The sequence below is a fragment of the Nothobranchius furzeri genome, chromosome 10 (assembly GCF_043380555.1).
Source record: "Nothobranchius furzeri strain GRZ-AD chromosome 10, NfurGRZ-RIMD1, whole genome shotgun sequence".
Lineage (NCBI taxonomy): Eukaryota > Metazoa > Chordata > Actinopteri > Cyprinodontiformes > Nothobranchiidae > Nothobranchius > Nothobranchius furzeri.
The window spans coordinates 67239793-67264489 of record NC_091750.1 but is presented as its reverse complement, the minus strand read 5'-3'; the positions used below and the strand labels follow the sequence as shown (position 1 = coordinate 67264489).

The 24697-nt window shown below is 41.5% G+C and overlaps 41 non-coding genes across 41 annotated transcripts; all 41 read left to right on the top strand.

Annotated features, from left to right (window-relative positions):
• The first annotated feature begins 158 nt into the window (after positions 1-158).
• Positions 159-247, top strand: trnay-gua (transfer RNA tyrosine (anticodon GUA)). Its single transcript is given in 2 exon segments — positions 159-195; positions 212-247. It is a non-coding gene; the product is annotated as a tRNA-Tyr (tRNA).
• A 603-nt stretch (positions 248-850) lies between these two features.
• Positions 851-940, top strand: trnay-gua (transfer RNA tyrosine (anticodon GUA)). The gene is given in 2 exon segments: positions 851-887; positions 904-940. It is a non-coding gene; the product is annotated as a tRNA-Tyr (tRNA).
• Positions 941-2426: 1486 nt separating this feature from the next.
• trnad-guc (transfer RNA aspartic acid (anticodon GUC)) lies at positions 2427-2498 on the top strand. Its single transcript has one exon. It is a non-coding gene; the product is annotated as a tRNA-Asp (tRNA).
• Positions 2499-2919: 421 nt separating this feature from the next.
• On the top strand, positions 2920-3008 carry trnay-gua (transfer RNA tyrosine (anticodon GUA)). The gene is given in 2 exon segments: positions 2920-2956; positions 2973-3008. It is a non-coding gene; the product is annotated as a tRNA-Tyr (tRNA).
• Positions 3009-3118: 110 nt separating this feature from the next.
• trnah-gug (transfer RNA histidin (anticodon GUG)) lies at positions 3119-3190 on the top strand. Its single transcript has one exon. It is a non-coding gene; the product is annotated as a tRNA-His (tRNA).
• A 620-nt stretch (positions 3191-3810) lies between these two features.
• Positions 3811-3882, top strand: trnad-guc (transfer RNA aspartic acid (anticodon GUC)). Its single transcript has one exon. It is a non-coding gene; the product is annotated as a tRNA-Asp (tRNA).
• A 421-nt stretch (positions 3883-4303) lies between these two features.
• Positions 4304-4392, top strand: trnay-gua (transfer RNA tyrosine (anticodon GUA)). Its single transcript is given in 2 exon segments — positions 4304-4340; positions 4357-4392. It is a non-coding gene; the product is annotated as a tRNA-Tyr (tRNA).
• A 110-nt stretch (positions 4393-4502) lies between these two features.
• Positions 4503-4574, top strand: trnah-gug (transfer RNA histidin (anticodon GUG)). The gene has a single exon. It is a non-coding gene; the product is annotated as a tRNA-His (tRNA).
• A 1106-nt stretch (positions 4575-5680) lies between these two features.
• Positions 5681-5769, top strand: trnay-gua (transfer RNA tyrosine (anticodon GUA)). Its single transcript is given in 2 exon segments — positions 5681-5717; positions 5734-5769. It is a non-coding gene; the product is annotated as a tRNA-Tyr (tRNA).
• Positions 5770-6372: 603 nt separating this feature from the next.
• trnay-gua (transfer RNA tyrosine (anticodon GUA)) lies at positions 6373-6461 on the top strand. Its single transcript is given in 2 exon segments — positions 6373-6409; positions 6426-6461. It is a non-coding gene; the product is annotated as a tRNA-Tyr (tRNA).
• A 596-nt stretch (positions 6462-7057) lies between these two features.
• Positions 7058-7146, top strand: trnay-gua (transfer RNA tyrosine (anticodon GUA)). The gene is given in 2 exon segments: positions 7058-7094; positions 7111-7146. It is a non-coding gene; the product is annotated as a tRNA-Tyr (tRNA).
• Positions 7147-7256: 110 nt separating this feature from the next.
• On the top strand, positions 7257-7328 carry trnah-gug (transfer RNA histidin (anticodon GUG)). Its single transcript has one exon. It is a non-coding gene; the product is annotated as a tRNA-His (tRNA).
• Positions 7329-7749: 421 nt separating this feature from the next.
• On the top strand, positions 7750-7838 carry trnay-gua (transfer RNA tyrosine (anticodon GUA)). Its single transcript is given in 2 exon segments — positions 7750-7786; positions 7803-7838. It is a non-coding gene; the product is annotated as a tRNA-Tyr (tRNA).
• Positions 7839-7948: 110 nt separating this feature from the next.
• trnad-guc (transfer RNA aspartic acid (anticodon GUC)) lies at positions 7949-8020 on the top strand. The gene has a single exon. It is a non-coding gene; the product is annotated as a tRNA-Asp (tRNA).
• Positions 8021-8640: 620 nt separating this feature from the next.
• trnad-guc (transfer RNA aspartic acid (anticodon GUC)) lies at positions 8641-8712 on the top strand. The gene has a single exon. It is a non-coding gene; the product is annotated as a tRNA-Asp (tRNA).
• Positions 8713-9133: 421 nt separating this feature from the next.
• trnay-gua (transfer RNA tyrosine (anticodon GUA)) lies at positions 9134-9222 on the top strand. Its single transcript is given in 2 exon segments — positions 9134-9170; positions 9187-9222. It is a non-coding gene; the product is annotated as a tRNA-Tyr (tRNA).
• A 110-nt stretch (positions 9223-9332) lies between these two features.
• trnah-gug (transfer RNA histidin (anticodon GUG)) lies at positions 9333-9404 on the top strand. The gene has a single exon. It is a non-coding gene; the product is annotated as a tRNA-His (tRNA).
• A 1106-nt stretch (positions 9405-10510) lies between these two features.
• trnay-gua (transfer RNA tyrosine (anticodon GUA)) lies at positions 10511-10599 on the top strand. The gene is given in 2 exon segments: positions 10511-10547; positions 10564-10599. It is a non-coding gene; the product is annotated as a tRNA-Tyr (tRNA).
• A 603-nt stretch (positions 10600-11202) lies between these two features.
• Positions 11203-11291, top strand: trnay-gua (transfer RNA tyrosine (anticodon GUA)). The gene is given in 2 exon segments: positions 11203-11239; positions 11256-11291. It is a non-coding gene; the product is annotated as a tRNA-Tyr (tRNA).
• A 596-nt stretch (positions 11292-11887) lies between these two features.
• Positions 11888-11976, top strand: trnay-gua (transfer RNA tyrosine (anticodon GUA)). Its single transcript is given in 2 exon segments — positions 11888-11924; positions 11941-11976. It is a non-coding gene; the product is annotated as a tRNA-Tyr (tRNA).
• A 110-nt stretch (positions 11977-12086) lies between these two features.
• Positions 12087-12158, top strand: trnah-gug (transfer RNA histidin (anticodon GUG)). The gene has a single exon. It is a non-coding gene; the product is annotated as a tRNA-His (tRNA).
• Positions 12159-12579: 421 nt separating this feature from the next.
• trnay-gua (transfer RNA tyrosine (anticodon GUA)) lies at positions 12580-12668 on the top strand. The gene is given in 2 exon segments: positions 12580-12616; positions 12633-12668. It is a non-coding gene; the product is annotated as a tRNA-Tyr (tRNA).
• A 603-nt stretch (positions 12669-13271) lies between these two features.
• Positions 13272-13361, top strand: trnay-gua (transfer RNA tyrosine (anticodon GUA)). The gene is given in 2 exon segments: positions 13272-13308; positions 13325-13361. It is a non-coding gene; the product is annotated as a tRNA-Tyr (tRNA).
• A 595-nt stretch (positions 13362-13956) lies between these two features.
• On the top strand, positions 13957-14045 carry trnay-gua (transfer RNA tyrosine (anticodon GUA)). The gene is given in 2 exon segments: positions 13957-13993; positions 14010-14045. It is a non-coding gene; the product is annotated as a tRNA-Tyr (tRNA).
• Positions 14046-14155: 110 nt separating this feature from the next.
• trnah-gug (transfer RNA histidin (anticodon GUG)) lies at positions 14156-14227 on the top strand. The gene has a single exon. It is a non-coding gene; the product is annotated as a tRNA-His (tRNA).
• A 620-nt stretch (positions 14228-14847) lies between these two features.
• On the top strand, positions 14848-14919 carry trnad-guc (transfer RNA aspartic acid (anticodon GUC)). Its single transcript has one exon. It is a non-coding gene; the product is annotated as a tRNA-Asp (tRNA).
• A 421-nt stretch (positions 14920-15340) lies between these two features.
• On the top strand, positions 15341-15429 carry trnay-gua (transfer RNA tyrosine (anticodon GUA)). Its single transcript is given in 2 exon segments — positions 15341-15377; positions 15394-15429. It is a non-coding gene; the product is annotated as a tRNA-Tyr (tRNA).
• Positions 15430-15539: 110 nt separating this feature from the next.
• trnah-gug (transfer RNA histidin (anticodon GUG)) lies at positions 15540-15611 on the top strand. Its single transcript has one exon. It is a non-coding gene; the product is annotated as a tRNA-His (tRNA).
• Positions 15612-16231: 620 nt separating this feature from the next.
• Positions 16232-16303, top strand: trnad-guc (transfer RNA aspartic acid (anticodon GUC)). Its single transcript has one exon. It is a non-coding gene; the product is annotated as a tRNA-Asp (tRNA).
• A 421-nt stretch (positions 16304-16724) lies between these two features.
• Positions 16725-16813, top strand: trnay-gua (transfer RNA tyrosine (anticodon GUA)). The gene is given in 2 exon segments: positions 16725-16761; positions 16778-16813. It is a non-coding gene; the product is annotated as a tRNA-Tyr (tRNA).
• A 110-nt stretch (positions 16814-16923) lies between these two features.
• On the top strand, positions 16924-16995 carry trnah-gug (transfer RNA histidin (anticodon GUG)). The gene has a single exon. It is a non-coding gene; the product is annotated as a tRNA-His (tRNA).
• Positions 16996-18101: 1106 nt separating this feature from the next.
• trnay-gua (transfer RNA tyrosine (anticodon GUA)) lies at positions 18102-18190 on the top strand. Its single transcript is given in 2 exon segments — positions 18102-18138; positions 18155-18190. It is a non-coding gene; the product is annotated as a tRNA-Tyr (tRNA).
• Positions 18191-18793: 603 nt separating this feature from the next.
• trnay-gua (transfer RNA tyrosine (anticodon GUA)) lies at positions 18794-18882 on the top strand. Its single transcript is given in 2 exon segments — positions 18794-18830; positions 18847-18882. It is a non-coding gene; the product is annotated as a tRNA-Tyr (tRNA).
• Positions 18883-19478: 596 nt separating this feature from the next.
• Positions 19479-19567, top strand: trnay-gua (transfer RNA tyrosine (anticodon GUA)). The gene is given in 2 exon segments: positions 19479-19515; positions 19532-19567. It is a non-coding gene; the product is annotated as a tRNA-Tyr (tRNA).
• Positions 19568-19677: 110 nt separating this feature from the next.
• Positions 19678-19749, top strand: trnah-gug (transfer RNA histidin (anticodon GUG)). Its single transcript has one exon. It is a non-coding gene; the product is annotated as a tRNA-His (tRNA).
• A 1099-nt stretch (positions 19750-20848) lies between these two features.
• Positions 20849-20937, top strand: trnay-gua (transfer RNA tyrosine (anticodon GUA)). Its single transcript is given in 2 exon segments — positions 20849-20885; positions 20902-20937. It is a non-coding gene; the product is annotated as a tRNA-Tyr (tRNA).
• A 110-nt stretch (positions 20938-21047) lies between these two features.
• Positions 21048-21119, top strand: trnah-gug (transfer RNA histidin (anticodon GUG)). Its single transcript has one exon. It is a non-coding gene; the product is annotated as a tRNA-His (tRNA).
• Positions 21120-22903: 1784 nt separating this feature from the next.
• On the top strand, positions 22904-22992 carry trnay-gua (transfer RNA tyrosine (anticodon GUA)). The gene is given in 2 exon segments: positions 22904-22940; positions 22957-22992. It is a non-coding gene; the product is annotated as a tRNA-Tyr (tRNA).
• A 110-nt stretch (positions 22993-23102) lies between these two features.
• Positions 23103-23174, top strand: trnah-gug (transfer RNA histidin (anticodon GUG)). The gene has a single exon. It is a non-coding gene; the product is annotated as a tRNA-His (tRNA).
• A 1106-nt stretch (positions 23175-24280) lies between these two features.
• trnay-gua (transfer RNA tyrosine (anticodon GUA)) lies at positions 24281-24369 on the top strand. The gene is given in 2 exon segments: positions 24281-24317; positions 24334-24369. It is a non-coding gene; the product is annotated as a tRNA-Tyr (tRNA).
• Positions 24370-24479: 110 nt separating this feature from the next.
• trnah-gug (transfer RNA histidin (anticodon GUG)) lies at positions 24480-24551 on the top strand. Its single transcript has one exon. It is a non-coding gene; the product is annotated as a tRNA-His (tRNA).
• Positions 24552-24697: the final 146 nt, after the last annotated feature.

Sequence of the window (24697 nt, the reverse complement as noted above, 5' to 3'; positions counted from 1 at the left end):
TGAGATCCTCTTGTGTGTAGAGATGGGGAAATGTACTTTGAACGTTCACCCAAAATACTTAGGCATCTATGTTTGGAACAAGATCAAATAGAAAAAAATTAAACGTTGCACTAAAAAACACAATGCACAAAGTACTAATTGCTTCCAGCATTGACCACCTTTCGATAGCTCAGTTGGTAGAGCGGAGGACTGTAGAGGCAGCTCAAAAGACATCCTTAGGTCGCTGGTTCAAATCCGGCTCGAAGGAAAATGTTGATAAAGCTTTTTCATGAGCTCTAGCACTTTTCAAGTCGACATCTTTACAATGGTGTGGTCAGAGCTGATAACCACAGCTTACAGATGGAGCTGAGGAAACGTGCCGTGATCGTATAGTGGTTAGTACTCTGCGTTGTGGCCGCAGCAACCCCGGTTCGCATCCGGGTCACGGCAAATGTTCCATTACATTCCGTCTTAAATGTCGTTTCTTTCAGAGGATACTTTGCTAAGATGACAAGAAAAACAAAGACAGTTATGCAAAAGCTCAAAAGAAGTCATAAAACAGGAACAAGCTGTTGGAATAGAGTTGTTTAGCAACTACTGAAACCTCAAGTAATTGGTGATTTGTCTAACTTCTTTTGGGGGAAAAAACAACTCCAATGCCCAGTGAGTTGACAGCAACAATAGAAAGGTTGGCCATATTTCTAGTCAGAAGATGAGATCCTCTTGTGTGTAGAGATGGGGAAATGTACTTTGAACGTTCACCCAAAATACTTAGGCATCTATGTTTGGAACAAGATCAAATAGAAAAAAATTAAACGTTGCACTAAAAAACACAATGCACAAAGTACTAATTGCTTCCAGTATTGACCACTCTTCGATAGCTCAGTTGGTAGAGCGGAGGACTGTAGAGGCAGCTCAAAAGACATCCTTAGGTCGCTGGTTCAAATCCGGCTCGAAGGAAAATGTTGATGTAGTTTTTTGATGAGCTCTCGCACTTTTCAAGTCGATATCTTTACAATTGTGTAGTTGCAGCTGATCATCACAGATGGAGCTGAGGAAACGTGCCGTGATCGTATAGTGGTTAGTACTCAGCGTTGTGGCCGCAGCAACCCCGGTTTGATTCTGGGTCACGGTAAATGTTCCTTTACATTCCGTCTTAAATGTCGTTTCTTTCAGAGGAAACTTTGCTAAGATGACAAGAAAAACAAAGACAGCTATGCAAAAGCTCAAAAGAAGTCATAAAACAGGAACAAGCTGTTGGAATAGAGTTGTTTAGCAACTACTGAAACCTAAAATAGTTGGTCATTTGTCTAACTTCTTTTGGGGGAAAAAACAACTCCAATGCCCAGTGAGTTGACAGCAACAATAGAAAGGTTGGCCATATTTCTAGTCAGAAGTTGAGATCCTCTTGTGTGTAGAGATGGGGAAATGTACTTTGAACGTTCACCCAAAATACTTAGGCATCTATGTTTGGAACAAGATCAAATAGAAAAAAATTAAACGTTGCACTAAAAAACACAATGCACAAAGTACTAATTGCTTCCAGCATTGACCACCCTTCGATAGCTCAGTTGGTAGAGTGGAGGACTGTAGAGGCAGCTCAAAAGACATCCTTAGGTCGCTGGTTCAAATCTGGCTCGAAGGAAAATGTTGATAAAGCTTCTTCATGAGCTCTAGCACTTTTCAAGTCGACATCTTTACAATGGTGTGGTCACAGCTGATCACCACAGCTTACAGATGGAGCTGAGGAAACGTGCCGTGATCGTATAGTGGTTAGTACTCTGCATTGTGGCCGCAGCAACCCCGGTTCGAATCCGGGTCACGGCAAATGTTCCTTTACATTCCGTCTTAAATGTCGTTTCTTTCAGAGGAAACTTTGCTAAGATGACAAGAAAAACAAAGACAGCTATGCAAAAGCTCAAAAGAAGTCATAAAACAGGAACAAGCTGTTGGAATAGAGTTGTTTAGCAACTACTGAAACCTCAAGTAATTGGTGATTTGTCTAACTTCTTTTGGGGGAAAAAACAACTCCAATGCCCAGTGAGTTGACAGCAACAATAGAAAGGTTGGCCATATTTCTAGTCAGAAGATGAGATCCTCTTGTGTGTAGAGATGGGGAAATGTACTTTGAACGTTCACCCAAAATACTTAGGCATCTATGTTTGGAACAAGATCAAATAGAAAAAAATTAAACGTTGCACTAAAAAACACAATGCACAAAGTACTAATTGCTTCCAGTATTGACCACTCTTCGATAGCTCAGTTGGTAGAGCGGAGGACTGTAGAGGCAGCTCAAAAGACATCCTTAGGTCGCTGGTTCAAATCCGGCTCAAAGGAAAATGTTGATAAAGCTTTTTCATGAGCTCTAGCACTTTTCAAGTCGACATCTTTACAATGGTGTGGTCACAGCTGATCACCACAGCTTACAGATGGAGCTGAGGAAACGTGCCGTGATCGTATAGTGGTTAGTACTCTGCGTTGTCGCCGCAGCAACCCCGGTTCGAATCCGGGTCACGGCAAATGTTCAATTACATTCCGTCTTAAATGTCGTTTCTTTCAGAGGAAACTTTGCTAAGATGACAAGAAAAACAAAGACAGCTATGCAAAAGCTCAAAAGAAGTCATAAAACAGGAACAAGCTGTTGGAATAGAGTTGTTTAGCAACTACTGAAACCTCAAGTAATTTGTGGTTTGTCTAACTTCTTTTGGGGGAAAAAACAACTCCAATGCCCAGTGAGTTGACAGCAACAATAGAAAGGTTGGCCATATTTCTAGTCAGAAGATGAGATCCTCTTGTGTGTAGAGATGGGGAAATGTACTTTGAACGTTCACCCAAAATACTCAGGCATCTATGTTTGGAACAAGATCAAATAGAAAAAAATTAAACGTTGCACTAAAAAACACAATGCACAAAGTACTAATTGCTTCCAGCATTGACCACCCTTCGATAGCTCAGTTGGTAGAGCGGAGGACTGTAGAGGCAGCTCAAAAGACATCCTTAGGTCGCTGGTTCAAATCCGGCTCGAAGGAAAATGTTGATAAAGCTTTTTCATGAGCTCTAGCACTTTTCAAGTCGACATCTTTACAATGGTGTGGTCACAGCTGATCACCACAGCTTACAGATGGAGCTGAGGAAACGTGCCGTGATCGTATAGTGGTTAGTACTCTGCGTTGTGGCCGCAGCAACCCCGGTTCGAATCCGGGTCACGGCAAATGTTCCATTACATTCCGTCTTAAATGTCGTTTCTTTCAGAGGATACTTTGCTAAGATGACAAGAAAAACAAAGACAGCTATGCAAAAGCTCAAAAGAAGTCATAAAACAGGAACAAGCTGTTGGAATAGAGTTGTTTAGCAACTACTGAAACCTCAAGTAATTGGTGATTTGTCTAACTTCTTTTGGGGGAAAAAACAACTCCAATGCCCAGTGAGTTGACAGCAACAATAGAAAGGTTGGCCATATTTCTAGTCAGAAGATGAGATCCTCTTGTGTGTAGAGATGGGGAAATGTACTTTGAACGTTCACCCAAAATACTTAGGCATCTATGTTTGGAACAAGATCAAATAGAAAAAAATTAAACGTTGCACTAAAAAACACAATGCACAAAGTACTAATTGCTTCCAGTATTGACCACTCTTCGATAGCTCAGTTGGTAGAGCGGAGGACTGTAGAGGCAGCTCAAAAGACAGCCTTAGGTCGCTGGTTCAAATCCGGCTCAAAGGAAAATGTTGATAAAGCTTTTTCATGAGCTCTAGCACTTTTCAAGTCGACATCTTTACAATGGTGTGGTCACAGCTGATCACCACAGCTTACAGATGGAGCTGAGGAAACGTGCCGTGATCGTATAGTGGTTAGTACTCTGCGTTGTCGCCGCAGCAACCCCGGTTCGAATCCGGGTCACGGCAAATGTTCCATTACATTCCGTCTTAAATGTCGTTTCTTTCAGAGGAAACTTTGCTAAGATGACAAGAAAAACAAAGACAGCTATGCAAAAGCTCAAAAGAAGTCATAAAACAGGAACAAGCTGTTGGAATAGAGTTGTTTAGCAACTACTGAAACCTCAAGTAATTTGTGGTTTGTCTAACTTCTTTTGGGGGAAAAAACAACTCCAATGCCCAGTGAGTTGACAGCAACAATAGAAAGGTTGGCCATATTTCTAGTCAGAAGATGAGATCCTCTTGTGTGTAGAGATGGGGAAATGTACTTTGAACGTTCACCCAAAATACTCAGGCATCTATGTTTGGAACAAGATCAAATAGAAAAAAATTAAACGTTGCACTAAAAAACACAATGCACAAAGTACTAATTGCTTCCAGCATTGACCACCCTTCGATAGCTCAGTTGGTAGAGCGGAGGACTGTAGAGGCAGCTCAAAAGACATCCTTAGGTCGCTGGTTCAAATCCGGCTCGAAGGAAAATGTTGATAAAGCTTTTTCATGAGCTCTAGCACTTTTCAAGTCGACATCTTTACAATGGTGTGGTCACAGCTGATCACCACAGCTTACAGATGGAGCTGAGGAAACGTGCCGTGATCGTATAGTGGTTAGTACTCTGCGTTGTGGCCGCAGCAACCCCGGTTCGAATCCGGGTCACGGCAAATGTTCCATTACATTCCGTCTTAAATGTCGTTTCTTTCAGAGGATACTTTGCTAAGATGACAAGAAAAACAAAGACAGCTATGCAAAAGCTCAAAAGAAGTCATAAAACAGGAACAAGCTGTTGGAATAGAGTTGTTTAGCAACTACTGAAACCTCAAGTAATTTGTGGTTTGTCTAACTTCTTTTGGGGGAAAAAACAACTCCAATGCCCAGTGAGTTGACAGCAACAATAGAAAGGTTGGCCATATTTCTAGTCAGAAGATGAGATCCTCTTGTGTGTAGAGATGGGGAAATGTACTTTGAACGTTCACCCAAAATACTTAGGCATCTATGTTTGGAACAAGATCAAATAGAAAAAAATTAAACGTTGCACTAAAAAACACAATGCACAAAGTACTAATTGCTTCCAGCATTGACCACCCTTCCATAGCTCAGTTAGTAGAGCGGAGGACTGTAGAGGCAGCTCAAAAGACATCCTTAGATCGCTGGTTCAAATCCGGCTCGAAGGAAATTGTTGATGTAGTTTTTTGATGAGCTCTCGCACTTTTCAAGTCGATATCTTTACAATTGTGTGGTTGCAGCTGATCATCACAGATGGAGCTGAGGAAACGTGCCGTGATCGTATAGTGGTTAGTACTCAGCGTTGTGGCCGCAGCAACCCCGGTTTGATTCTGGGTCACGGTAAATGTTCCTTTACATTCCGTCTTAAATGTCGTTTCTTTCAGAGGAAACTTTGCTAAGATGACAAGAAAAACAAAGACAGCTATGCAAAAGCTCAAAAGAAGTCATAAAACAGGAACAAGCTGTTGGAATAGAGTTGTTTAGCAACTACTGAAACCTAAAGTAGTTGGTCATTTGTCTAACTTCTTTTGGGGGAAAAAACAACTCCAATGCCCAGTGAGTTGACAGCAACAATAGAAAGGTTGGCCATATTTCTAGTCAGAAGATGAGATCCTCTTGTGTGTAGAGAGGGGGAAATGTACTTTGAACGTTCACCCAAAATACTTAGGCATCTATGTTTGGAACAAGATCAAATAGAAAAAAATTAAACGTTGCACTAAAAAACACAATGCACAAAGTACTAATTGCTTCCAGCATTGACCACCCTTCGATAGCTCAGTTGGTAGAGCGGAGGACTGTAGAGGCAGCTCAAAAGACATTCTTAGGTCGCTGGTTCAAATCCGGCTCGAAGGAAAATGTTGATAAAGCTTTTTCATGAGCTCTAGCACTTTTCAAGTCGACATCTTTACAATGGTGTGGTCACAGCTGATCACCACGGCTTACAGATGGAGCTGAGGAAACGTGCCGTGATCGTATAGTGATTAGTACTCTGCGTTGTGGCCGCAGCAACCCCGGTTCGAATCCGGGTCACGGCAAATATTCCTTTACATTCCGTCTTAAATGTCGTTTCTTTCAGAGGAAACTTTGCTAAGATGACAAGAAAAACAAAGACAGCTATGCAAAAGCTCAAAAGAAGTCATAAAACAGGAACAAGCTGTTGGAATAGAGTTGTTTAGCAACTACTGAAACCTCAAGTAATTGGTGATTTGTCTAACTTCTTTTGGGGGAAAAAACAACTCCAATGCCCAGTGAGTTGACAGCAACAATAGAAAGGTTGGCCATATTTCTAGTCAGAAGATGAGATCCTCTTGTGTGTAGAGATGGGGAAATGTACTTTGAACGTTCACCCAAAATACTTAGGCATCTATGTTTGGAACAAGATCAAATAGAAAAAAATTAAACGTTGCACTAAAAAACACAATGCACAAAGTACTAATTGCTTCCAGCATTGACCACCCTTCGATAGCTCAGTTGGTAGAGCGGAGGACTGTAGAGGCAGCTCAAAAGACATCCTTAGGTCGCTGGTTCAAATCCGGCTCGAAGGAAAATGTTGATGTAGTTTTTTGATGAGCTCTCGCACTTTTCAAGTCGATATCTTTACAATTGTGTGGTTGCAGCTGATCGTCACAGATGGAGCTGAGGAAACGTGCCGTGATCGTATAGTGGTTAGTACTCAGCGTTGTGGCCGCACCAACCCCGGTTCGATTCTGGGTCACGGTAAATGTTCCTTTACATTCCGTCTTAAATGTCGTTTCTTTCAGAGGAAACTTTGCTAAGATGACAAGAAAAACAAAGACAGCTATGCAAAAGCTCAAAAGAAGTCATAAAACAGGAACAAGCTGTTGGAATAGAGTTGTTTAGCAACTACTGAAACCTAAAGTAGTTGGTCATTTGTCTAACTTCTTTTGGGGGAAAAAACAACTCCAATGCCCAGTGAGTTGACAGCAACAATAGAAAGGTTGGTCATATTTCTAGTCAGAAGATGAGATCCTCTTGTGTGTAGAGATGGGGAAATGTACTTTGAACGTTCACCCAAAATACTTAGGCATCTATGTTTGGAACAAGATCAAATAGAAAAAAATTAAACGTTGCACTAAAAAACACAATGCACAAAGTACTAATTGCTTCCAGCATTGACCACCCTTCGATAGCTCAGTTGGTAGAGCGGAGGACTGTAGAGGCAGCTCAAAAGACATCCTTAGGTCGCTGGTTCAAATCCAGCTCGAAGGAAAATGTTGATAGAGCTTTTTCATGAGCTCTAGCACTTTTCAAGTCGACATCTTTACAATGGTGTGGTCACAGCTGATCACCACAGCTTACAGATGGAGCTGAGGAAACGTGCCGTGATCGTATAGTGGTTAGTACTCTGCGTTGTGGCCGCAGCAACCCCGGTTCGAATCCGGGTCACGGCAAATGTTCCATTACATTCCGTCTTAAATGTCGTTTCTTTCAGAGGAAACTTTGCTAAGATGACAAGAAAAACAAAGACAGCTATGCAAAAGCTCAAAAGAAGTCATAAAACAGGAACAAGCTGTTGGAATAGAGTTGTTTAGCAACTACTGAAACCTCAAGTAATTGGTGGTTTGTCTAACTTCTTTTGGGGGAAAAAACAACTCCAATGCCCAGTGAGTTGACAGCAACAATAGAAAGGTTGGCCATATTTCTAGTCAGAAGATGAGATCCTCTTGTGTGTAGAGATGGGGAAATGTACTTTGAACGTTCACCCAAAATACTTAGGCATCTATGTTTGGAACAAGATCAAATAGAAAAAAATTAAACGTTGCACTAAAAAACACAATGCACAAAGTACTAATTGCTTCCAGCATTGACCACCTTTCGATAGCTCAGTTGGTAGAGCGGAGGACTGTAGAGGCAGCTCAAAAGACATCCTTAGGTCGCTGGTTCAAATCCGGCTCGAAGGAAAATGTTGATAAAGCTTTTTCATGAGCTCTAGCACTTTTCAAGTCGACATCTTTACAATGGTGTGGTCACAGCTGATCACCACAGCTTACAGATGGAGCTGAGGAAACGTGCCGTGATCGTATAGTGGTTAGTACTCTGCGTTGTCGCCGCAGCAACCCCGGTTCGAATCCGGGTCACGGCAAATGTTCCATTACATTCCGTCTTAAATGTCGTTTCTTTCAGAGGATACTTTGCTAAGATGACAAGAAAAACAAAGACAGCTATGCAAAAGCTCAAAAGAAGTCATAAAACAGGAACAAGCTGTTGGAATAGAGTTGTTTAGCAACTACTGAAACCTCAAGTAATTGGTGATTTGTCTAACTTCTTTTGGGGGAAAAAACAACTCCAATGCCCAGTGAGTTGACAGCAACAATAGAAAGGTTGGCCATATTTCTAGTCAGAAGATGAGATCCTCTTGTGTGTAGAGATGGGGAAATGTACTTTGAACGTTCACCCAAAATACTTAGGCATCTATGTTTGGAACAAGATCAAATAGAAAAAAATTAAACGTTGCACTAAAAAACACAATGCACAAAGTACTAATTGCTTCCAGTATTGACCACTCTTCGATAGCTCAGTTGGTAGAGCGGAGGACTGTAGAGGCAGCTCAAAAGACAGCCTTAGGTCGCTGGTTCAAATCCGGCTCAAAGGAAAATGTTGATAAAGCTTTTTCATGAGCTCTAGCACTTTTCAAGTCGACATCTTTACAATGGTGTGGTCACAGCTGATCACCACAGCTTACAGATGGAGCTGAGGAAACGTGCCGTGATCGTATAGTGGTTAGTACTCTGCGTTGTCGCCGCAGCAACCCCGGTTCGAATCCGGGTCACGGCAAATGTTCCATTACATTCCGTCTTAAATGTCGTTTCTTTCAGAGGAAACTTTGCTAAGATGACAAGAAAAACAAAGACAGCTATGCAAAAGCTCAAAAGAAGTCATAAAACAGGAACAAGCTGTTGGAATAGAGTTGTTTAGCAACTACTGAAACCTCAAGTAATTTGTGGTTTGTCTAACTTCTTTTGGGGGAAAAAACAACTCCAATGCCCAGTGAGTTGACAGCAACAATAGAAAGGTTGGCCATATTTCTAGTCAGAAGATGAGATCCTCTTGTGTGTAGAGATGGGGAAATGTACTTTGAACGTTCACCCAAAATACTCAGGCATCTATGTTTGGAACAAGATCAAATAGAAAAAAATTAAACGTTGCACTAAAAAACACAATGCACAAAGTACTAATTGCTTCCAGCATTGACCACCCTTCGATAGCTCAGTTGGTAGAGCGGAGGACTGTAGAGGCAGCTCAAAAGACATCCTTAGGTCGCTGGTTCAAATCCGGCTCGAAGGAAAATGTTGATAAAGCTTTTTCATGAGCTCTAGCACTTTTCAAGTCGACATCTTTACAATGGTGTGGTCACAGCTGATCACCACAGCTTACAGATGGAGCTGAGGAAACGTGCCGTGATCGTATAGTGGTTAGTACTCTGCGTTGTGGCCGCAGCAACCCCGGTTCGAATCCGGGTCACGGCAAATGTTCCATTACATTCCGTCTTAAATGTCGTTTCTTTCAGAGGATACTTTGCTAAGATGACAAGAAAAACAAAGACAGCTATGCAAAAGCTCAAAAGAAGTCATAAAACAGGAACAAGCTGTTGGAATAGAGTTGTTTAGCAACTACTGAAACCTCAAGTAATTTGTGGTTTGTCTAACTTCTTTTGGGGGAAAAAACAACTCCAATGCCCAGTGAGTTGACAGCAACAATAGAAAGGTTGGCCATATTTCTAGTCAGAAGATGAGATCCTCTTGTGTGTAGAGATGGGGAAATGTACTTTGAACGTTCACCCAAAATACTTAGGCATCTATGTTTGGAACAAGATCAAATAGAAAAAAATTAAACGTTGCACTAAAAAACACAATGCACAAAGTACTAATTGCTTCCAGCATTGACCACCCTTCGATAGCTCAGTTAGTAGAGCGGAGGACTGTAGAGGCAGCTCAAAAGACATCCTTAGATCGCTGGTTCAAATCCGGCTCGAAGGAAATTGTTGATGTAGTTTTTTGATGAGCTCTCGCACTTTTCAAGTCGATATCTTTACAATTGTGTGGTTGCAGCTGATCATCACAGATGGAGCTGAGGAAACGTGCCGTGATCGTATAGTGGTTAGTACTCAGCGTTGTGGCCGCAGCAACCCCGGTTTGATTCTGGGTCACGGTAAATGTTCCTTTACATTCCGTCTTAAATGTCGTTTCTTTCAGAGGAAACTTTGCTAAGATGACAAGAAAAACAAAGACAGCTATGCAAAAGCTCAAAAGAAGTCATAAAACAGGAACAAGCTGTTGGAATAGAGTTGTTTAGCAACTACTGAAACCTAAAGTAGTTGGTCATTTGTCTAACTTCTTTTGGGGGAAAAAACAACTCCAATGCCCAGTGAGTTGACAGCAACAATAGAAAGGTTGGCCATATTTCTAGTCAGAAGATGAGATCCTCTTGTGTGTAGAGAGGGGGAAATGTACTTTGAACGTTCACCCAAAATACTTAGGCATCTATGTTTGGAACAAGATCAAATAGAAAAAAATTAAACGTTGCACTAAAAAACACAATGCACAAAGTACTAATTGCTTCCAGCATTGACCACCCTTCGATAGCTCAGTTGGTAGAGCGGAGGACTGTAGAGGCAGCTCAAAAGACATTCTTAGGTCGCTGGTTCAAATCCGGCTCGAAGGAAAATGTTGATAAAGCTTTTTCATGAGCTCTAGCACTTTTCAAGTCGACATCTTTACAATGGTGTGGTCACAGCTGATCACCACGGCTTACAGATGGAGCTGAGGAAACGTGCCGTGATCGTATAGTGATTAGTACTCTGCGTTGTGGCCGCAGCAACCCCGGTTCGAATCCGGGTCACGGCAAATATTCCTTTACATTCCGTCTTAAATGTCGTTTCTTTCAGAGGAAACTTTGCTAAGATGACAAGAAAAACAAAGACAGCTATGCAAAAGCTCAAAAGAAGTCATAAAACAGGAACAAGCTGTTGGAATAGAGTTGTTTAGCAACTACTGAAACCTCAAGTAATCTGTGATTTGTCTAACTTCTTTTGGGGGAAAAAACAACTCCAATGCCCAGTGAGTTGACAGCAACAATAGAAAGGTTGGCCATATTTCTAGTCAGAAGATGAGATCCTCTTGTGTGTAGAGATGGGGAAATGTACTTTGAACGTTCACCCAAAATACTTAGGCATCTATGTTTGGAACAAGATCAAATAGAAAAAAATTAAACGTTGCACTAAAAAACACAATGCACAAAGTACTAATTGCTTCCAGCATTGACCACCCTTCGATAGCTCAGTTGGTAGAGCGGAGGACTGTAGAGGCAGCTCAAAAGACATCCTTAGGTCGCTGGTTCAAATCCGGCTCGAAGGAAAATGTTGATGTAGTTTTTTGATGAGCTCTCGCACTTTTCAAGTCGATATCTTTACAATTGTGTGGTTGCAGCTGATCGTCACAGATGGAGCTGAGGAAACGTGCCGTGATCGTATAGTGGTTAGTACTCAGCGTTGTGGCCGCAGCAACCCCGGTTCGATTCTGGGTCACGGTAAATGTTCCTTTACATTCCGTCTTAAATGTCGTTTCTTTCAGAGGAAACTTTGCTAAGATGACAAGAAAAACAAAGACAGCTATGCAAAAGCTCAAAAGAAGTCATAAAACAGGAACAAGCTGTTGGAATAGAGTTGTTTAGCAACTACTGAAACCTAAAGTAGTTGGTCATTTGTCTAACTTCTTTTGGGGGAAAAAACAACTCCAATGCCCAGTGAGTTGACAGCAACAATAGAAAGGTTGGTCATATTTCTAGTCAGAAGATGAGATCCTCTTGTGTGTAGAGATGGGGAAATGTACTTTGAACGTTCACCCAAAATACTTAGGCATCTATGTTTGGAACAAGATCAAATAGAAAAAAATTAAACGTTGCACTAAAAAACACAATGCACAAAGTACTAATTGCTTCCAGCATTGACCACCCTTCGATAGCTCAGTTGGTAGAGCGGAGGACTGTAGAGGCAGCTCAAAAGACATCCTTAGGTCGCTGGTTCAAATCCAGCTCGAAGGAAAATGTTGATAGAGCTTTTTCATGAGCTCTAGCACTTTTCAAGTCGACATCTTTACAATGGTGTGGTCACAGCTGATCACCACAGCTTACAGATGGAGCTGAGGAAACGTGCCGTGATCGTATAGTGGTTAGTACTCTGCGTTGTGGCCGCAGCAACCCCGGTTCGAATCCGGGTCACGGCAAATGTTCCATTACATTCCGTCTTAAATGTCGTTTCTTTCAGAGGAAACTTTGCTAAGATGACAAGAAAAACAAAGACAGCTATGCAAAAGCTCAAAAGAAGTCATAAAACAGGAACAAGCTGTTGGAATAGAGTTGTTTAGCAACTACTGAAACCTCAAGTAATTGGTGGTTTGTCTAACTTCTTTTGGGGGAAAAAACAACTCCAATGCCCAGTGAGTTGACAGCAACAATAGAAAGGTTGGCCATATTTCTAGTCAGAAGATGAGATCCTCTTGTGTGTAGAGATGGGGAAATGTACTTTGAACGTTCACCCAAAATACTTAGGCATCTATGTTTGGAACAAGATCAAATAGAAAAAAATTAAACGTTGCACTAAAAAACACAATGCACAAAGTACTAATTGCTTCCAGCATTGACCACCTTTCGATAGCTCAGTTGGTAGAGCGGAGGACTGTAGAGGCAGCTCAAAAGACATCCTTAGGTCGCTGGTTCAAATCCGGCTCGAAGGAAAATGTTGATAAAGCTTTTTCATGAGCTCTAGCACTTTTCAAGTCGACATCTTTACAATGGTGTGGTCAGAGCTGATAACCACAGCTTACAGATGGAGCTGAGGAAACGTGCCGTGATCGTATAGTGGTTAGTACTCTGCGTTGTGGCCGCAGCAACCCCGGTTCGCATCCGGGTCACGGCAAATGTTCCATTACATTCCGTCTTAAATGTCGTTTCTTTCAGAGGATACTTTGCTAAGATGACAAGAAAAACAAAGACAGTTATGCAAAAGCTCAAAAGAAGTCATAAAACAGGAACAAGCTGTTGGAATAGAGTTGTTTAGCAACTACTGAAACCTCAAGTAATTGGTGATTTGTCTAACTTCTTTTGGGGGAAAAAACAACTCCAATGCCCAGTGAGTTGACAGCAACAATAGAAAGGTTGGCCATATTTCTAGTCAGAAGATGAGATCCTCTTGTGTGTAGAGATGGGGAAATGTACTTTGAACGTTCACCCAAAATACTTAGGCATCTATGTTTGGAACAAGATCAAATAGAAAAAAATTAAACGTTGCACTAAAAAACACAATGCACAAAGTACTAATTGCTTCCAGTATTGACCACTCTTCGATAGCTCAGTTGGTAGAGCGGAGGACTGTAGAGGCAGCTCAAAAGACATCCTTAGGTCGCTGGTTCAAATCCGGCTCGAAGGAAAATGTTGATGTAGTTTTTTGATGAGCTCTCGCACTTTTCAAGTCGATATCTTTACAATTGTGTAGTTGCAGCTGATCATCACAGATGGAGCTGAGGAAACGTGCCGTGATCGTATAGTGGTTAGTACTCAGCGTTGTGGCCGCAGCAACCCCGGTTTGATTCTGGGTCACGGTAAATGTTCCTTTACATTCCGTCTTAAATGTCGTTTCTTTCAGAGGAAACTTTGCTAAGATGACAAGAAAAACAAAGACAGCTATGCAAAAGCTCAAAAGAAGTCATAAAACAGGAACAAGCTGTTGGAATAGAGTTGTTTAGCAACTACTGAAACCTAAAATAGTTGGTCATTTGTCTAACTTCTTTTGGGGGAAAAAACAACTCCAATGCCCAGTGAGTTGACAGCAACAATAGAAAGGTTGGCCATATTTCTAGTCAGAAGTTGAGATCCTCTTGTGTGTAGAGATGGGGAAATGTACTTTGAACGTTCACCCAAAATACTTAGGCATCTATGTTTGGAACAAGATCAAATAGAAAAAAATTAAACGTTGCACTAAAAAACACAATGCACAAAGTACTAATTGCTTCCAGCATTGACCACCCTTCGATAGCTCAGTTGGTAGAGCGGAGGACTGTAGAGGCAGCTCAAAAGACATCCTTAGGTCGCTGGTTCAAATCTGGCTCGAAGGAAAATGTTGATAAAGCTTCTTCATGAGCTCTAGCACTTTTCAAGTCGACATCTTTACAATGGTGTGGTCACAGCTGATCACCACAGCTTACAGATGGAGCTGAGGAAACGTGCCGTGATCGTATAGTGGTTAGTACTCTGCGTTGTGGCCGCAGCAACCCCGGTTCGAATCCGGGTCACGGCAAATGTTCCTTTACATTCCGTCTTAAATGTCGTTTCTTTCAGAGGAAACTTTGCTAAGATGACAAGAAAAACAAAGACAGCTATGCAAAAGCTCAAAAGAAGTCATAAAACAGGAACAAGCTGTTGGAATAGAGTTGTTTAGCAACTACTGAAACCTCAAGTAATTGGTGATTTGTCTAACTTCTTTTGGGGGAAAAAACAACTCCAATGCCCAGTGAGTTGACAGCAACAATAGAAAGGTTGGCCATATTTCTAGTCAGAAGATGAGATCCTCTTGTGTGTAGAGATGGGGAAATGTACTTTGAACGTTCACCCAAAATACTTAGGCATCTATGTTTGGAACAAGATCAAATAGAAAAAAATTAAACGTTGCACTAAAAAACACAATGCACAAAGTACTAATTGCTTCCAGTATTGACCACTCTTCGATAGCTCAGTTGGTAGAGCGGAGGACTGTAGAGGCAGCTCAAAAGACATCCTTAGGTCGCTGGTTCAAATCCGGCTCAAAGGAAAATGTTGATAAAGCTTTTTCATGAGCTCTAGCACTTTTCAAGTCGACATCTTTACAATGGTGTGGTCACAGCTGATCACCACAGCTTACAGATGGAGCTGAGGAAACGTGCCGTGATCGTATAGTGGTTAGTACTCTGCGTTGTCGCCGCAGCAACCCCGGTTCGAATCCGGGTCACGGCAAATGTTCCATTACATTCCGTCTTAAATGTCGTTTCTTTCAGAGGAAACTTTGCTAAGATGACAAGAAAAACAAAGACAGCTATGCAAAAGCTCAAAAGAAGTCATAAAACAGGAACAAGCTGTTGGAATAGAGTTGTTTAGCAACTACTGAAACCTCAAGTAATTTGTGGTTTGTCTAACTTCTTTTGGGGGAAAAAACAACTCCAATGCCCAGTGAGTTGACAGCAACAATAGAAAGGTTGGCCATATTTCTAGTCAGAAGATGAGATCCTCTTGTGTGTAGAGATGGGGAAATGTACTTTGAACGTTCACCCAAAATACTCAGGCATCTATGTTTGGAACAAGATCAAATAGAAAAAAATTAAACGTTGCACTAAAAAACACAATGCACAAAGTACTAATTGCTTCCAGCATTGACCACCCTTCGATAGCTCAGTTGGTAGAGCGGAGGACTGTAGAGGCAGCTCAAAAGACATCCTTAGGTCGCTGGTTCAAATCCGGCTCGAAGGAAAATGTTGATAAAGCTTTTTCATGAGCTCTAGCACTTTTCAAGTCGACATCTTTACAATGGTGTGGTCACAGCTGATCACCACAGCTTACAGATGGAGCTGAGGAAACGTGCCGTGATCGTATAGTGGTTAGTACTCTGCGTTGTGGCCGCAGCAACCCCGGTTCGAATCCGGGTCACGGCAAATGTTCCATTACATTCCGTCTTAAATGTCGTTTCTTTCAGAGGATACTTTGCTAAGATGACAAGAAAAACAAAGACAGCTATGCAAAAGCTCAAAAGAAGTCATAAAACAGGAACAAGCTGTTGGAATAGAGTTGTTTAGCAACTACTGAAACCTCAAGTAATTGGTGATTTGTCTAACTTCTTTTGGGGGAAAAAACAACTCCAATGCCCAGTGAGTTGACAGCAACAATAGAAAGGTTGGCCATATTTCTAGTCAGAAGATGAGATCCTCTTGTGTGTAGAGATGGGGAAATGTACTTTGAACGTTCACCCAAAATACTTAGGCATCTATGTTTGGAACAAGATCAAATAGAAAAAAATTAAACGTTGCACTAAAAAACACAATGCACAAAGTACTAATTGCTTCCAGTATTGACCACTCTTCGATAGCTCAGTTGGTAGAGCGGAGGACTGTAGAGGCAGCTCAAAAGACATCCTTAGGTCGCTGGTTCAAATCCGGCTCAAAGGAAAATGTTGATAAAGCTTTTTCATGAGCTCTAGCACTTTTCAAGTCGACATCTTTACAATGGTGTGGTCACAGCTGATCACCACAGCTTACAGATGGAGCTGAGGAAACGTGCCGTGATCGTATAGTGGTTAGTACTCTGCGTTGTCGCCGCAGCAACCCCGGTTCGAATCCGGGTCACGGCAAATGTTCCATTACATTCCGTCTTAAATGTCGTTTCTTTCAGAGGAAACTTTGCTAAGATGACAAGAAAAACAAAGACAGCTATGCAAAAGCTCAAAAGAAGTCATAAAACAGGAACAAGCTGTTGGAATAGAGTTGTTTAGCAACTACTGAAACCTCAAGTAATTTGTGGTTTGTCTAACTTCTTTTGGGGGAAAAAACAACTCCAATGCCCAGTGAGTTGACAGCAACAATAGAAAGGTTGGCCATATTTCTAGTCAGAAGATGAGATCCTCTTGTGTGTAGAGATGGGGAAATGTACTTTGAACGTTCACCCAAAATACTCAGGCATCTATGTTTGGAACAAGATCAAATAGAAAAAAATTAAACGTTGCACTAAAAAACACAATGCACAAAGTACTAATTGCTTCCAGCATTGACCACCCTTCGATAGCTCAGTTGGTAGAGCGGAGGACTGTAGAGGCAGCTCAAAAGACATCCTTAGGTCGCTGGTTCAAATCCGGCTCGAAGGAAAATGTTGATAAAGCTTTTTCATGAGCTCTAGCACTTTTCAAGTCGACATCTTTACAATGGTGTGGTCACAGCTGATCACCACAGCTTACAGATGGAGCTGAGGAAACGTGCCGTGATCGTATAGTGGTTAGTACTCTGCGTTGTGGCCGCAGCAACCCCGGTTCGAATCCGGGTCACGGCAAATGTTCCATTACATTCCGTCTTAAATGTCGTTTCTTTCAGAGGATACTTTGCTAAGATGACAAGAAAAACAAAGACAGCTATGCAAAAGCTCAAAAGAAGTCATAAAACAGGAACAAGCTGTTGGAATAGAGTTGTTTAGCAACTACTGAAACCTCAAGTAATTTGTGGTTTGTCTAACTTCTTTTGGGGGAAAAAACAACTCCAATGCCCAGTGAGTTGACAGCAACAATAGAAAGGTTGGCCATATTTCTAGTCAGAAGATGAGATCCTCTTGTGTGTAGAGATGGGGAAATGTACTTTGAACGTTCACCCAAAATACTTAGGCATCTATGTTTGGAACAAGATCAAATAGAAAAAAATTAAACGTTGCACTAAAAAACACAATGCACAAAGTACTAATTGCTTCCAGCATTGACCACCCTTCGATAGCTCAGTTAGTAGAGCGGAGGACTGTAGAGGCAGCTCAAAAGACATCCTTAGATCGCTGGTTCAAATCCGGCTCGAAGGAAATTGTTGATGTAGTTTTTTGATGAGCTCTCGCACTTTTCAAGTCGATATCTTTACAATTGTGTGGTTGCAGCTGATCATCACAGATGGAGCTGAGGAAACGTGCCGTGATCGTATAGTGGTTAGTACTCAGCGTTGTGGCCGCAGCAACCCCGGTTTGATTCTGGGTCACGGTAAATGTTCCTTTACATTCCGTCTTAAATGTCGTTTCTTTCAGAGGAAACTTTGCTAAGATGACAAGAAAAACAAAGACAGCTATGCAAAAGCTCAAAAGAAGTCATAAAACAGGAACAAGCTGTTGGAATAGAGTTGTTTAGCAACTACTGAAACCTAAAGTAGTTGGTCATTTGTCTAACTTCTTTTGGGGGAAAAAACAACTCCAATGCCCACTGAGTTGACAGCAACAATAGAAAGGTTGGCCATATTTCTAGTCAGAAGATGAGATCCTCTTGTGTGTAGAGATGGGGAAATGTACTTTGAACGTTCACCCAAAATACTTAGGCATCTATGTTTGGAACAAGATCAAATAGAAAAAAATTAAACGTTGCACTAAAAAACACAATGCACAAAGTACTAATTGCTTCCAGCATTGACCACCCTTCGATAGCTCAGTTGGTAGAGCGGAGGACTGTAGAGGCAGCTCAAAAGACATTCTTAGGTCGCTGGTTCAAATCCGGCTCGAAGGAAAATGTTGATAAAGCTTTTTCATGAGCTCTAGCACTTTTCAAGTCGACATCTTTACAATGGTGTGGTCACAGCTGATCACCACGGCTTACAGATGGAGCTGAGGAAACGTGCCGTGATCGTATAGTGATTAGTACTCTGCGTTGTGGCCGCAGCAACCCCGGTTCGAATCCGGGTCACGGCAAATATTCCTTTACATTCCGTCTTAAATGTCGTTTCTTTCAGAGGAAACTTTGCTAAGATGACAAGAAAAACAAAGACAGCTATGCAAAAGCTCAAAAGAAGTCATAAAACAGGAACAAGCTGTTGGAATAGAGTTGTTTAGCAACTACTGAAACCTCAAGTAATTGGTGATTTGTCTAACTTCTTTTGGGGGAAAAAACAACTCCAATGCCCAGTGAGTTGACAGCAACAATAGAAAGGTTGGCCATATTTCTAGTCAGAAGATGAGATCCTCTTGTGTGTAGAGATGGGGAAATGTACTTTGAACGTTCACCCAAAATACTTAGGCATCTATGTTTGGAACAAGATCAAATAGAAAAAAATTAAACGTTGCACTAAAAAACACAATGCACAAAGTACTAATTGCTTCCAGCATTGACCACCCTTCGATAGCTCAGTTGGTAGAGCGGAGGACTGTAGAGGCAGCTCAAAAGACATCCTTAGGTCGCTGGTTCAAATCCGGCTCGAAGGAAAATGTTGATGTAGTTTTTTGATGAGCTCTCGCACTTTTCAAGTCGATATCTTTACAATTGTGTGGTTGCAGCTGATCGTCACAGATGGAGCTGAGGAAACGTGCCGTGATCGTATAGTGGTTAGTACTCAGCGTTGTGGCCGCAGCAACCCCGGTTCGATTCTGGGTCACGGTAAATGTTCCTTTACATTCCGTCTTAAATGTCGTTTCTTTCAGAGGAAACTTTGCTAAGATGACAAGAAAAACAAAGACAGCTATGCAAAAGCTCAAAAGAAGTCATAAAACAGGAACAAGCTGTTGGAATAGAGTTGTTTAGCAACTACTGAAACCTAAAGTAGTTGGTCATTTGTCTAACTTCTTTTGGGGGAAAAAACAACTCCAATGCCCAGTGAGTTGACAGCAACAATAGAAAGGTTGGTCATATTTCTAGTCAGAAGATGAGATCCTCTTGTGTGTAGAGATGGGGAAATGTACTTTGAACGTTCACCCAAAATACTTAGGCATCTATGTTTGGAACAAGATCAAATAGAAAAAAATTAAACGTTGCACTAAAAAACACAATGCACAAAGTACTAATTGCTTCCAGCATTGACCACCCTTCGATAGCTCAGTTGGTAGAGCGGAGGACTGTAGAGGCAGCTCAAAAGACATCCTTAGGTCGCTGGTTCAAATCCAGCTCGAAGGAAAATGTTGATAGAGCTTTTTCATGAGCTCTAGCACTTTTCAAGTCGACATCTTTACAATGGTGTGGTCACAGCTGATCACCACAGCTTACAGATGGAGCTGAGGAAACGTGCCGTGATCGTATAGTGGTTAGTACTCTGCGTTGTGGCCGCAGCAACCCCGGTTCGAATCCGGGTCACGGCAAATGTTCCATTACATTCCGTCTTAAATGTCGTTTCTTTCAGAGGAAACTTTGCTAAGATGACAAGAAAAACAAAGACAGCTATGCAAAAGCTCAAAAGAAGTCATAAAACAGGAACAAGCTGTTGGAATAGAGTTGTTTAGCAACTACTGAAACCTCAAGTGATTTGTCTAACTTCTTTTGGGGGAAAAAACAACTCCAATGCCCAGTGAGTTGACAGCAACAATAGAAAGGTTGGCCATATTTCTAGTCAGAAGATGAGATCCTCTTGTGTGTAGAGATGGGGAAATGTACTTTGAACGTTCACCCAAAATACTTAGGCATCTATGTTTGGAACAAGATCAAATAGAAAAAAATTAAACGTTGCACTAAAAAACACAATGCACAAAGTACTAATTGCTTCCAGCATTGACCACCCTTCGATAGCTCAGTTAGTAGAGCGGAGGACTGTAGAGGCAGCTCAAAAGACATCCTTAGGTCGCTGGTTCAAATCAGGCTCGAAGGAAATTGTTGATGTAGTTTTTTGATGAGCTCTCGCACTTTTCAAGTCGATATCTTTACAATTGTGTGGTTGCAGCTGATCATCACAGATGGAGCTGAGGAAACGTGCCGTGATCGTATAGTGGTTAGTACTCAGCGTTGTGGCCTCAGCAACCCCGGTTCGATTCTGGGTCACGGTAAATGTTCCTTTACATTCCGTCTTAAATGTCGTTTCTTTCAGAGGAAACTTTGCTAAGATGACAAGAAAAACAAAGACAGCTATGCAAAAGCTCAAAAGAAGTCATAAAACAGGAACAAGCTGTTGGAATAGAGTTGTTTAGCAACTACTGAAACCTAAAGTAGTTGGTCATTTGTCTAACTTCTTTTGGGGGAAAAAACAACTCCAATGCCCAGTGAGTTGACAGCAACAATAGAAAGGTTGGCCATATTTCTAGTCAGAAGATGAGATCCTCTTGTGTGTAGAGATGGGGAAATGTACTTTGAACGTTCACCCAAAATACTTAGGCATCTATGTTTGGAACAAGATCAAATAGAAAAAAATTAAACGTTGCACTAAAAAACACAATGCACAAAGTACTAATTGCTTCCAGCATTGACCACCCTTCGATAGCTCAGTTGGTTGAGCGGAGGACTGTAGAGGCAGCTCAAAAGACATCCTTAGGTCGCTGGTTCAAATCCGGCTCGAAGGAAAATGTTGATAAAGCTTTTTCATGAGCTCTAGCACTTTTCAAGTCGACATCTTTACAATGGTGTGGTCACAGCTGATCACCACGGCTTACAGATGGAGCTGAGGAAACGTGCCGTGATCGTGTAGTGGTTAGTACTCTGCGTTGTGGCCGCAGCAACCCCGGTTCGAATCCGGGTCACGGCAAATGTTCCTTTACATTCCGTCTTAAATGTCGTTTCTTTCAGAGGAAACTTTGCTAAGATGACAAGAAAAACAAAGACAGCTATGCAAAAGCTCAAAAGAAGTCATAAAACAGGAACAAGCTGTTGGAATAGAGTTGTTTAGCAACTACTGAAACCTCAAGTAATTGGTGATTTGTCTAACTTCTTTTGGGGGAAAAAACAACTCCAATGCCCAGTGAGTTGACAGCAACAATAGAAAGGTTGGCCATATTTCTAGTCAGAAGATGAGATCCTCTTGTGTGTAGAGATGGGGAAATGTACTTTGAACGTTCACCCAAAATACTTAGGCATCTATGTTTGGAACAAGATCAAATAGAAAAAAATTAAACGTTGCACTAAAAAACACAATGCACAAAGTACTAATTGCTTCCAGTATTGACCACTCTTCGATAGCTCAGTTGGTAGAGCGGAGGACTGTAGAGGCAGCTCAAAAGACATCCTTAGGTCGCTGGTTCAAATCTGGCTCGAAGGAAAATGTTGATGTAGTTTTTTGATGAGCTCTCGCACTTTTCAAGTCGATATCTTTACAATTGTGTGGTTGCAGCTGATCATCACAGATGGAGCTGAGGAAATGTGCCGTGATCATATAGTGGTTAGTACTCTGCGTTGTGGCCGCAGCAACCCCGGTTCGAATCCGGGTCACGGCAAATGTTCCATTACATTCCGTCTTAAATGTCGTTTCTTTCAGAGGAAACTTTGCTAAGATGACAAGAAAAACAAAGACAGCTATGCAAAAGCTCAAAAGAAGTCATAAAACAGGAACAAGCTGTTGGAATAGAGTTGTTTAGCAACTACTGAAACCTCAAGTGATTTGTCTAACTTCTTTTGGGGGAAAAAACAACTCCAATGCCCAGTGAGTTGACAGCAACAATAGAAAGGTTGGCCATATTTCTAGTCAGAAGATGAGATCCTCTTGTGTGTAGAGATGGGGAAATGTACTTTGAACGTTCACCCAAAATACTTAGGCATCTATGTTTGGAACAAGATCAAATAGAAAAAAATTAAACGTTGCACTAAAAAGTACAATGCACAAAGTACTAATTGCTTCCAGCATTGACCACCCTTCGATAGCTCAGTTAGTAGAGCGGAGGACTGTAGAGGCAGCTCAAAAGACATCCTTAGGTCGCTGGTTCAAATCAGGCTCGAAGGAAATTGTTGATGTAGTTTTTTGATGAGCTCTCGCACTTTTCAAGTCGATATCTTTACAATTGTGTGGTTGCAGCTGATCATCACAGATGGAGCTGAGGAAACGTGCCGTGATCGTATAGTGGTTAGTACTCAGCGTTGTGGCCTCAGCAACCCCGGTTCGATTCTGGGTCACGGTAAATGTTCCTTTACATTCCGTCTTAAATGTCGTTTCTTTCAGAGGAAACTTTGCTAAGATGACAAGAAAAACAAAGACAGCTATGCAAAAGCTCAAAAGAAGTCATAAAACAGGAACAAGCTGTTGGAATAGAGTTGTTTAGCAACTACTGAAACCTAAAGTAGTTGGTCATTTGTCTAACTTCTTTTGGGGGAAAAAACAACTCCAATGCCCAGTGAGTTGACAGCAACAATAGAAAGGTTGGCCATATTTCTAGTCAGAAGATGAGATCCTCTTGTGTGTAGAGATGGGGAAATGTACTTTGAACGTTCACCCAAAATACTTAGGCATCTATGTTTGGAACAAGATCAAATAGAAAAAAATTAAACGTTGCACTAAAAAACACAATGCACAAAGTACTAATTGCTTCCAGCATTGACCACCCTTCGATAGCTCAGTTGGTAGAGCGGAGGACTGTAGAGGCAGCTCAAAAGACATCCTTAGGTTGCTGGTTCAAATCCGGCTCGAAGGAAAATGTTGATAAAGCTTTTTCATGAGCTCTAGCACTTTTCAAGTCGACATCTTTACAATGGTGTGGTCACAGCTGATCACCACGGCTTACAGATGGAGCTGAGGAAACGTGCCGTGATCGTGTAGTGGTTAGTACTCTGCGTTGTGGCCGCAGCAACCCCGGTTCGAATCCGGGTCACGGCAAATGTTCCTTTACATTCCGTCTTAAATGTCGTTTCTTTCAGAGGAAACTTTGCTAAGATGACAAGAAAAACAAAGACAGCTATGCAAAAGCTCAAAAGAAGTCATAAAACAGGAACAAGCTGTTGGAATAGAGTTGTTTAGCAACTACTGAAACCTCAAGTAATTGGTGATTTGTCTAACTTCTTTTGGGGGAAAAAACAACTCCAATGCCCAGTGAGTTGACAGCAACAATAGAAAGGTTGGCCATATTTCTAGTCAGAAGATGAGATCCTCTTGTGTGTAGAGATGGGGAAATGTACTTTGAACGTTCACCCAAAATACTTAGGCATCTATGTTTGGAACAAGATCAAATAGAAAAAAATTAAACGTTGCACTAAAAAACACAATGCACAAAGTACTAATTGCTTCCAGTATTGACCACTCTTCGATAGCTCAGTTGGTAGAGCGGAGGACTGTAGAGGCAGCTCAAAAGACATCCTTAGGTCGCTGGTTCAAATCTGGCTCGAAGGAAAATGTTGATGTAGTTTTTTGATGAGCTCTCGCACTTTTCAAGTCGATATCTTTACAATTGTGTGGTTGCAGCTGATCATCACAGATGGAGCTGAGGAAATGTGCCGTGATCATATAGTGGTTAGTACTCAGCGTTGTTGCCGCAGCAACCCCGGTTCGATTCTGGGTCACGGTAAATGTTCCTTTACATTCCGTCTTAAATGTCGTTTCTTTCAGAGGAAACTTTGCTAAGATGACAAGAAAAACAAAGACAGCTATGCAAAAGCTCAAAAGAAGTCATAAAACAGGAACAAGCTGTTGGAATAGAGTTGTTTAGCAACTACTGAAACCTAAAGTAGTTGGTCATTTGTCTAACTTCTTTTGGGGGAAACAACAACTCCAATGCCCAGTGAGTTGACAGCAACAATAGAAAGGTTGGCCATAATTCTAGTCAGAAGATGAGATCCTCTTGTGTGTAGAGATGGGGAAATGTACTTTGAACGTTCACCCAAAATACTCAGGCATCTATGTTTGGAACAAGATCAAATAGAAAAAAATTAAACGTTGCACTAAAAAACACAATGCACAAAGTACTAATTGCTTCCAGCATTGACCACCCTTCGATAGCTCAGTTGGTAGAGCGGAGGACTGTAGAGGCAGCTCAAAAGACATCCTTAGGTCGCTGGTTCAAATCCGGCTCGAAGGAAAATGTTGATAAAGCTTTTTCATGAGCTCTAGCACTTTTCAAGTCGACATCTTTACAATGGTGTGGTCACAGCTGATCACCACAGCTTACAGATGGAGCTGAGGAAACGTGCCGTGATCGTATAGTGGTTAGTACTCTGCGTTGTGGCCGCAGCAACCCCGGTTCGAATCCGGGTCACGGCAAATGTTCCATTACATTCCTTCTTAAATGTCGTTTCTTTCAGAGGAAACTTTGCTAAGATGACAAGAAAAACAAAGACAGCTATGCAAAAGCTCAAAATAAGTCATAAAACAGGAACAAGCTGTTGGAATAGAGTTGTTTAGCAACT